This window comes from Onychostoma macrolepis, chromosome 09 (assembly GCF_012432095.1).
Source record: "Onychostoma macrolepis isolate SWU-2019 chromosome 09, ASM1243209v1, whole genome shotgun sequence".
NCBI lineage: Eukaryota > Metazoa > Chordata > Actinopteri > Cypriniformes > Cyprinidae > Onychostoma > Onychostoma macrolepis.
The window spans coordinates 11,703,425-11,714,806 of record NC_081163.1 but is presented as its reverse complement, the minus strand read 5'-3'; the positions used below and the strand labels follow the sequence as shown (position 1 = coordinate 11,714,806).

The window sequence follows — 11,382 nt, the reverse complement described above, 5'->3', positions numbered from 1 at the left end:
GATGTGAGCAGCAATTGGCAGCCAGTGCAAACTGATGAAGAGAGGTGTGACATGTACTCTATTCGACTAGTTAAAGATCATTCTTGCTGCTTCATTCTGGATCAGCTGCAGAGGTCTGACAGTGCATGCTGGAAGGCCTGCCAAGAGAACATTACAACAGTCCAGTCTGGATAGAACAAAAGCTTGGACAAGGAGTTGTGTAGCATGCTCCAAAAGGAAGGGCCTGATCTTCCTAATGTTGTACAAGGCATATCCACAGGATCAGGCAGTGCAATGTGGTTGGAAGTTTATACGTGTTGGGTTGGCTGAATACAAGAGCCGTTTGACATGGTTGAGTTGAAGGTCATTCATCATCCAGCAAGAAATTTCCATCCAGCAGGCTGAGATGCAAGCAGCAACCGTCGGAACATCCAGCTGGAATGAAAGGTAAAGATGCGTGTCATTAGGGTAGCAAAACTGTTGTCAAAAGTACAGACTTTGGTATAAAGTCAGTATTGAAATTTTACAAACGTGAGGATCCCAGCATTTCCCCATAGCATTTTGAGCGCTATTAAGCGGATTCTTAAACATCTCTGATTTGCCGTTGTGATCACAACTCAACAGATAGGTCTGTGATTGGCTACAATGATCAATGGTTCAAAAACATGTTGTGAATAGACATCTTTGATGCTCTTCACCGAGCGCATACACAGATACACACGGGAGTGCTTGAAAGCAGGTGTCTATCAGCGGATCCTGCTTTCAAACGATCCTGTGTGCATCTGTGTAAGTGCTTGGTGAAAAGCGTCAAAGATGTCTATTTACAACGTTTTTGAAGTGTTGATCATTGTAGCTAATCACAGACATGTATGTTGAGAGCATGAACACAATGGGTAATCAGAGGTATTTAAGAATCCACTTAACAGAGCTCAAAATGCTAGGGGGAAATGCTGGTATCGTCACATTTTTTAAATTTCAGTACCAACTTGGTACCGAAGTTAGTACTTTTGACAACACTAGACAGCAGTGATATGAAAAGCCATATTACTGAATGACAGACCCATAGTCATGACATGTACATGGAGAGGAGAAGTGTTCCAAGCACTGAGCCCTGAGGTACCCCAGAAGCTAGCTGTTACGAATTGGACACCTCACCCCTCCACAACACCCTGAAGGACCTACCTGTGAGGGAAGACTGGAGTGCAGTTCCTTAGACACCCTTACATGTTTTCATGATTTCTAGAAACCAGAACTTGTCCAAGCACCTTGGTTTAACTAAAAACTTTTGCTTCCATTTAAAATGACAATGACTGTTGACTGTTTCACACATTACATAATGTAGATTTCTTTAAAAGTGCTTCTCCTCATACAATAAAATTCACAGACATATTTTCATGCAGCTGTTTTACATTGATTTCGGTTTTAAATGGTCCTTGGTTTGTTTATTCACCCCTTACCACATAGGAACTGAAAATTATACACAAACAAGAACCGCTTGCACAAACCCCGATAATATGTTGCATTATCATATGGCATGAGAACACTTGTCCATGCTGATTTCAGGTAAAAATAAATAAATAAATAAAATAAATAAGTTAAAAGTTCACTGTTTCACACCTGGATTACCATGCTCATCTGCTGTAGATCTCCAGTCTTTCCACCCGACCTGAAACCACAATTAAAAAATAAAATAATTAATTAAATAATAATTTAAAAAAATATATATTCAAATACTTTGTATTACATTCACACATTATAGTATATGTTCTACTGAGACAATCAATCAGTTCTGGAAGCTGGGAAGTAAACAGTGATGTATTGGTCTGCCATGTGGTTTTAGCTAAATTTATATAAACATTTAAAGAAATTTATATTATTTACTCTGACTTAGCTGCATCATATTACTACATAGGGGTGTAACTGTCCATTCATCTGGATAGGTGCAGTTTTTATAACTAACGATCCAATATGGCTCTGCCAATATGTAATGACAATTTAACATCAGACATTAGCCACGTTCAGCGTTTCAATATGTCCCTCCATTTAATAGTTTCAAAACTTGGCGGGGAAGTTACCGCCATATGAGCAAAGAATTCATGCACTTGAATGGATTTTAACTTGAATTGGAGTTTAACAACAAGTTTACTAAAGCTTGTTTTGAGGTCAACTAATCTTTCTTGCATTAAAAGAAATGGAAAACAAATTTGAAAGACCCGTGCTGCATAAGTATTTGTAGTATGAAAGACTTACATATTGGATCGTTAGTTATAAAAATTGCACCTATCCAGATGAATGGACAGTTACGCCCCTATGTAGTAATATGATGCAGCTAAGTCAGAGTAAATAATATAAGTTTCTTTAAATGTTTATAAAAATTTAGCTAAAACCACATGGCAGACCAATACATCACTGTTAGCCTTTACTTCTCAGCTTCCAGATCATTGTCTCAGTAGAACATATACTATAATGTGTGAATGTAATACAAAGTATTTGAATATATATATTTTTAAATTATTATTTAATTAATTTTATTTTTTAATTGTGGTTTCAGGTCGGGTGGAAAGACTGGAGATCTACAGCAGATGAGCATGGTAATCCAGGTGTGAAACAGTGAACTTTTAATTTATTTATTTTATTTATTTATTTTTACCTGAAATCAGCATGGACAAGTGTTCTCATGCCATGTGATAATTAAAAATACAATTTGCAATTGCTTTTGAAAATAGTCCGGAAAATCCTTCCATACATTACCGTAGATGAGAGCACAGAGCAGCTCTGCAGCCTGCATTGTGGGCGGGACTAAACGGAAAAGTTTTGGCGGCCAATTTGAAACTGTGCGCACACACACATAAACAAATCTGTTTTTATACAGTCTATGAAACAAATACATATGCCTCTGAATAAATTAGAGGTATTTCGTATTGCTTAGGCCTTAAAAACTGCTAGATTTGCTTACTTTACGTCTCTTTTAGAAGAAAACAAACACAAACCCAAGTATTTATTAAATACAGTGGCTAAATTATCAAAACATATAACATCAGCAGGTGCAGACATTACCCAGCAGCACAGTAGTAATGACTTTATGAACTACTTTACTTCCAAGATCGAAACTATTAGGGATAAACTTGTAACCATGCAGCTGTCAACCACAGTATCGCATCAGATAGTACGCTATAGATCCCCTGAGGAACAATTCCACTCATTCTCTTCTATTGGAAATGAAGAATTATATAAACTTGTTAAATCATCTAAACCAACAACCTGCATGTTAGACCTTGTTCCATCTAAGCTCCTAAAAGAGGTGCTTCCAGAAGTAATAGATCCTCTTCTGAATATTATTAACTAATCATTGTCATTGGCATATGTCCCAAAAACCTTCAAACTGGCTAGTATTAAGCCTCTCATTAAAAAAAAACACAACTTGACCTCAAAGAATTAATTAATTACAGATTGATCTCGAATCTCCCTTTTCTGTCAAAGATATTAGAAAAGGTAGTATCCTCACAACTATGTTCCTTGTTAGAGAAAAATGCTATATGTGAGGATTTCCGGTCAGGTTTTAGACCATATCATAGTACTGAGACTGCTCTCATTAGAGTTACAAATGACCTATCATCTGATCGTGGTTGTATCTCTCTTTTAGTGCTACTGCATCTTAGTGCTGTGTTTGACACTATCGACATTCTTTTAAATAGACTAAAAAATTATGTTGGCATTAGAGGAAGTGCACTGGCATGGTTCAAATCATACTTATCTGACCACCATCAATTCGTGGCAGTAAATGAAGATTTATCATACCAATCACAAGTGCAGTATGGAGTACCTCAAGGCTCAGTACTAGGCCCCTTTTCACGCTTTACATGTTACCCTTGGGAGATATCATTAGGAAACATGATGTTAGCTTTCACTGTTATGCTGATGATACTCAGCTCTATATTTCTTCGCGACCCGATGAAACATACCAATTTGCAAAATGAACTAAATGTATAGTTGATATCAAAAACTGGATGACTAGCAATTTCTTACTGCTAAATTCTGAAAAAACAGAGGCGTTAATTATTGGACCAAAAACTTTTGCATGTAATAACCTAGATCACTGTCTAATACTTGATGGCTGCTCTGTTAATTCTTCGTCATCAGTTAGGAACCTAGGCGTACTTTTTGATAGCCATCTTTACTTCGAAAAACAGTATTTGTAAAACTGCATTTTTTCATCTTAAAAATATATCTAAATTACGACCTATGCTCTCAATGTCAAATGCAGAAACATTAATTCATGCGTTCATGACCTCGAGGCTAGATTATTGTAATGCTCTTTGCTCTTTGCGTTTAATAAACAAACTTCAGCTGGTTCAGAATGCAGCAGCTAGAGTTCTTATTAGAACCAGGAAGTATGACCACATTAGCTCGGTTCTGTCAACACTGCACTGGCTCCCTATTAAACATCATATACATTTTAAGATCTTGTTAATTATCTATAAGGCCCTGAATGGTTTGACACCTCAGTATTTGAGTGAGCTCTTATCACATTATAGTCCTTCACGTCCGCTGTGATCTCATAGCTCTGGCCACTTGATAATACCTAGAATATCAAAATCAACTGCGGGTGGGAGATCGTTTTCCTATTTAGCGCCCAAACTCTGGAACAATCTACCTAACACTGTTTGGGAAGCAGACACACTCTGTCAGTTTAAATCTAGATTAAAGTCCCATCTCTTTAACCTGGCTTACACATATTTCTATAATTCAAATCCGTTGAAGGATTGTTAGGCAGCATTAATTAGGTCAACCGGAACCGGGAACACTTCCCACATACCCGATGTACTTATTAGTCTGTTTCTTTCTTATTCCGAGGTCACCGTAGCCACCCGATCCAGTCCATATCCAGATCAGATTGTCACTGCAGCCACCCGGATTCAGTCAGTATCCAGATCAGATGGTGGATCAGCACCTAGAGATGACCTCTACAACCCTGAACGTTAGTGGAGACCAGGACAACTAGATGAGCCCCAGAGACTGATCCCCATTGAAGACCCTGTCTCCTAGACGTCCATCAGGACGAGACCACAGGAACCAGATGAGTCCTTTGCACAATCTGACTCTGCTGCAGCCTAGATTTAAACTGCTGATTTTGTCTGGCCAGAGAAGAATGACACTACTTCGACACACTATTTCCCCGTCTAAGCTTTATATCAAGCTGATGCTTTGACACAATCTGCATTGTTAAAAGCACTATACAAATAATAGTGACTTGACTAGTGACTTAAATTAATGTTTATTGCATATTTCAGTTTGAGTCTCACCATGATGTAGTTTAGTGTTTGTGTGAATGACACTGTGCACCTTCTATATACTGTATTTTATTATTTAAAAGCTGTTTGTGATGGGCTTTATTCGTCATGTGACTTTCTCATCCCCACCTGCATTTGGTGGTTATCAGTGTATTTCAAAGGTACAAAACAGATTTCAGTACTTCTATAGGTTGGTATAATAACATTATATCAGTTAATGAAATTATGGTATTTAACTGTAAATTTAAGTTAAAACCGTAAAACATAAAATGTTGCTACTGTATTTTTTATGGTGGAATTCCAGCAACCACGGCTGCTGGTTTTTTACCGTAACTTTTACTGAATTTTTTCTTTACGGTGTAGACCTGTTATAAGTCCAGATTTTAATTCGATTTTCTATGATGTTTTACTGCTCTCTGATGACTCCTCTTACATCTGAACTGATCAAATAATGTAAGGAAACAACCTTGTGCAAAAGACTGAATCTCACACACATACACAAGCACCTCCACACAATCAATGAAACGTCTCTGCAGGTCTTTGATCTCATCATGCATATAGAATATCCAGAGTTACATTGGGATGGAGACAGGATTAGTGTCATAGTAGTTTGATCCTGCGGTACACATAAATTTCTACCACGATGATAAAGAATCCCAGTCTCAGGTGACCTGCCGCTGACTTGACTGTAATTTCAATGCATGATAGATGAGCTAGAGCTTTAAGTATTCTGTTATCTGTTTTATTCCTGCTCTAGACGAGTGATGGCACTGATGCTAGCTACTAGTAGTACATTGTCTTGAAGTTTGCAATCATGTTTAAAATGTAGGCCAGGGTCTCGAGTGGTGATCTGCTGGCCTGGACTGAACACAAGCACAAACACACACAGTCCACACCACTAGTTATTTCTTTAATAAAGTGAATTTCATAAAGCAAAAGAAAAATAAATTAATAAATAAATAACTTAAAGCCTCTCACAGGAAGGAAACTGTGGCCATGTCTTTACACAAAGGTCTGTTTGTTAGAGTTTGAACTGGGTAAACTGAATGATGTGATGTTTTAAGCAAAACTATTGCAGCTCTGGGGTTTCAGCTACTTAAATCAATATTTCATCTGTCCATGTGAAATTGGCTTTGGATCTCAAAGCACACATATTTCAGAATATGAATTGTTTCCTCACATATCCGTATGCATTTTGCTTGCACTGTGAGTTTATTCAGAGTATGCTATGACGATGATAACTCTCTAACTCCCTTGATATTGTCTTGAATTGCTGCCATTCTCCAGCCCTTCCTCTCCTATTTAAAAAAAAAACACAGTGGATGGATTTATTTTACATTGTCATTTTTACTTCAAGAATACTGAACAGATAATACAGGTGCATCTCAATAAATTAGAATGTCGTGAAAAAGTTCATTTATTTCAGTAATTCAATTCAAACTGTGAAACTCGTGTATTAAATAAATTCAATGCACACAGACTGAAGTAGTTTAAGTCTTTGGTTCTTTTAATTGTGATGATTTAGGCTCACTTTTAACAAAAACCCACCAATTCACTATCTCAACAAATTAGAATACTTCATAAGACCAATAAAAAAAACAGCCTTCTGGAAAGTATGTATATTACTGTATATGTACTCAATACTTGGTAGGGGCTCCTTTTGCTTTAATTACTGCCTCAATTCGGTGTGGCATGGAGGTGATCAGTTTGAGGCACTGCTGAGGTGGTATGGCAGCCCAGGTTTCTTTGACAGTGGCCTTCAGGTCATCTGCATTGTTGGGTCTGGTGTCTCTCATCTTCCTCTTGACAATGCCCCATAGATTTTCTATGTGGTTCAGGTCTGGTGACTTTGCCGGCCAATCAAGCACAGTAACACCATGGTCATTGAACCAGCTTTTAGTACCTTTGGCAGTGTGGGCAGGTGCCAAGTCCTGCTGGAAAATGAAATCAGCATCTCCATAAAGCTTGTCAGCAGAAGGAAGCATGAAGTGCTCTAAAATTTCCTGGTAGATGGCTGCGTTGACTTCAGAAAACAGTGGACCAACACCAGCAGATGACATGGCAACCCAAATCATCACTTCAGACTGGAAACTTCACACTGGACTTGAAGCAACATGGATTCTGTGCCTCTCCACTCTTCCTCCAGACTCTGGGACCTTGATTTCCAAATGAAATGCAAAATTTACTTTCATCTGAAAAGAGGACTTTGGACCACTGAGCAACAGTCCAGTTCTTTTTCTCCACAGCCCAGGTAAGATGATTCTGACGTTGTCTCTGGTTCAGAAGTGGCTTTGTAGCCCTTTTCCTGAAGATGTCTGAGTGTGGTGAGTCTTGATGCACTGACTCCAGCTTCAGTCGACTCCTTGTGAAACTCTCCCGTGTTTGAATCAGCTTGGCTTGGCTGTATTCTCAAGCTTGCAGTCATCCCTGTTGCTTGTGCACCTTTTCCTACCCAAATTCTTCCTTCCAGTCAACTTTGCATTTAATATGCTTTGATACAGCACTCTGTAAACAGCCACACCTTTCAGTAATGACCTTCTGTGATTTACCCTCTTTGTGGAGGGTGTCAATGATCGTCTTCTGGATCATTGCCAAGTCAGCAGTCTTCCCCATTATCGTGGTTTCAAAGAACAAGAGATATCCAGACTTTATACTGTATGGATGGTCATTTATTGAAACTCAAATGTAAATATTCTAATATTTTGAGATACTGATTTCAAAAACTTTTGAAATGTTTTACTTTACATGTAATGAATCTAAAATATATGAAAGTTTCACTTTTTGAAATAAGTTACAAGAAAAAATGAACTTTTTCACAACATTCTAATTTATTGAGATGCACCTGTATGTATTAGAAATGCTATAAGACTATCTGAAACAATAATACATTTCTTGCCTTGAATACTTTGAAGGAATAGTTCACTTTTTTTTTCAGCAAGTTAGCCACATTGTTCCGCCAGTAGGTAGTGACAAGTGATCATCTTCATGAGCGAGTCGTTAAAACATTCATTCAACTGATTTGTTCAAAGCAAGCAAATCATTTAGCAACTAAACTTTGAATCATCCACTGAACTGATTCGTATATAAACGCTGATTCATTCAAGAACAAAAAAAGTGACGACTGTCTATCATACATCCAGCGCAATGCGTGTTTTTCGCTAGTTTCAGCCTGACGCAGTTATTATTTTCCCATCCTGTGCCACGTTGTTTAAATAGCAAACGTATTTGCGTTGCATAGGCGTGCTGGTCTGAAAATGAGGTGTGTTCTGGCACGTTGCTATTTTGAGGCAAATGAAATAGACTGTGCCATTGACCAACTAAAACCTGGTCTAAAGTCAATTGCGCAGTATTTTATTTTTTTTAATTTAAAAAGTGCGTTAGTAATATGCGCCCATAGGCGGGTCCACAACGCGCGTACACTCTGCTTATTACACACACAGGGACGTGCAGCAGCACACAACCATGCCAAATATTAAAAATGAAAGGATTACAGTGTAAAAGATTTATTATATAGGCTACATAAACATAAAAATGCCTACATGTCATAATGGATAGTAATTGCATGTATCTGAATTAGGCTACCTCGCGCACGATCAGCTCCATTTCGTCTCTGGAGACGTGTTCAGTTTTTGCTCTTGTAAATTCCGCTGAGTAAATAGAGAATCCGTCATGGCGCGAGCACAACTGGCTCTTAAACAGAATGGGAGATGAGACTCTGATTGGTTTATTGCACGTTATGCCCAAAACACACCCATTACTCATTAAGAGAATAGGGACAACCCTTTTAGCGCCGGTTGTGCTGACCATTTTTCCCGTCGTTAAACTAGCAAAAGTGGGTTCAGACACGCCCAAAGTGCACCTGCGCCTTGCACTTTAGACCATAAGCTTAGATCGTTAAAGGGGTCGGATGCCCATTTTCCACAAGCTGATATGATTCTTTAGGGTCTTAATGAAAAGTCTATAACATGCTTTGGTTAAAATTTATCCTTATTAAAACACCTTTTTTTACCCTGTCAAAATCAGCTCTGTTTTCAGCAAGCTGTTTTTTAGTCCATGTTGCTTTAAATGCTAATGAGCTCTGCTGACCCCGCCCTTCTCTTCTGTGGAGTGACGAGCAGACTGTAAACTTCAGCCGTGAAAACTGGCTAACTAGCACATTATTAGGAATTTAGGCGATTTGCAAAGATTTATAAAAACCCTTATACTCACTTCTTCTGTAGGTGAGGCGAACATAGACGCATTTATGTAGATTGGGATCGGCACATTCCCTTCAAAACAAAAGTACCGCTAATCCTCTGCATCTTCAGCGGCTCAGATGTCGGGAGTAAATGACGACTGCCATATTCATTATTACATCCAACAAAACACCTCAATCGCTTAATCAGAGACATTCTTGTCTTCCCCTGCACGAGTCAATACAATGGCGGACAGCTCTCTGCTCACTCAGGGCGCGTCTAAGGTAAGACGGCCTTGTCAATCCACTATCGTGGGAGCGGCCTGTGCAGAACTACGTCATTCGGACAGGAATCTCAGAACAGCCTGATTTGTGAAAGGGGTACACACACTTCCAACACACATTTATGTTCAAAAAACTTGTAAAGTGAATTTTGCATCCGATGACCCCTTTAAAATTAATGAGTGAGTCATTAAACCATTCACTCAGTTGATTTGTTCAAAAACACTGATTCACTGATTTAAATATTGTGTCTAAAATCTAAGTTAATCAATTTTAACTTCCTGTTTATTGAACTAAAGCAATATCACATTGATTAGAATATAGTGCATGAGTTGTAGCTATTATTATGGTAATTTTATAGTGCTTTTTGTTGTTTTTGGAGCTTGTCAGCCCCTGATCTCCAATCAGTATTCATTATTGTTGTGTTTTCATTGTCTTATCCCTGATTCCTTGCTTTAATAGCAAAATAGATTATATTTTGTGATCCACATGGTCGGTGTTTAAAAACAAGCAGCGATATATACCACTTCAGGATTTACAGGTCTAAACCATGTTTCATTTCAGGCTCCACTGAATGTTAAACAACAGCTGAAAATTCCACACTTTTTTCCTTCCCCTGTTTCGCCACACAGAGGTTGATGAAATCCTTTGGGTGGGAGAAACAATTATTCAGGAGGATTCTGTGAAGTTGCATGCTTATAGAGGTGCTAATTACCTCTGAGAGTTCAGCAGAAGCTTTAGGTTTTCTCTAGTGTCTTTATTTGCTTATTAATTATGAAACAATGCATTGGTGGTTCACCTGGAAGCAGTAAACTTTTTTCCCCCGCATTAAAAACCCACAACCCAACTCTAAATCACACTGCCCAGTGGGTTGCATTTATTAGATGTAAAGAAAAAAGAATTTAAATTACAGAATGCATAACGTACTGGGATTGAATTTTAAACAACATAGTTCAGTTCAAGTGTGTGGAACAAGGTACCAAAATGATTTAAATAAATAAATACCTCCTTGCAATTTGGAGGACATGCACAGAGACATCATTTCTTTGCCATAAACCGGTCCCAGAATAAATAAATGCAGTCAGCTCATAAAGGGATGCTTTTTGTCATTTTCAAGAGACGAGAAGCCTGGAAAGCATCAGTAAGATGAAAAGTCTCTGGAGACTAGCTCACCTGGGGAAGGATGCAGATCTTAATCATGAGGGACCCAGTTCCCTCAGTGTTACCAGGCGCTCCAGCATTCCAAAGAATGAATTTGCATATTTGTAAATCTTTGAAAATGGCATTGTACCACTGCTATGGGTCAAAAGCAACCTCATTTAAATCTTTTGAATATGAAACCAGTAATATATCTTTGTACTTGCTTCCAAAATTGCTCTCGTTTTATGTGCTGTCAGTAACTCAGTGCACCAATAGTGCTTCCATCCTGCGCGGCTGATTTTAATCTTTTGTAATTGGGAGGTACGGATGACTCACTTTGTGGGATTGATCTGCACAGTAATTTCCTTAAAAGATAATGTGCAAATTAAGCTGCCTATGCACAAGCGTACTTCAGAAGTCACAGCAAGTGTAAAGAGCCTTTAAGCCATTAAAAACCTTTGCAATATTTCATCATGTCAATCACAGCGATAACTATAGGAAGACATGTTCAGTATC

General features: G+C 38.2%; 1 long non-coding RNA gene across 1 annotated transcript; it reads right to left on the bottom strand.

Moving 5' to 3' along the window:
* Positions 1-6,445: 6,445 nt before the first annotated feature.
* LOC131546655 (uncharacterized) lies at positions 6,446-10,958 on the bottom strand. Its single transcript, XR_009272762.1, has 3 exons — positions 10,900-10,958; positions 9,480-9,538; positions 6,446-6,568 (listed from the first exon to the last, which is right to left on the bottom strand). It is a non-coding gene; the product is annotated as an uncharacterized LOC131546655 (long non-coding RNA).
* Between the last annotated feature and the right edge of the window lie 424 nt (positions 10,959-11,382).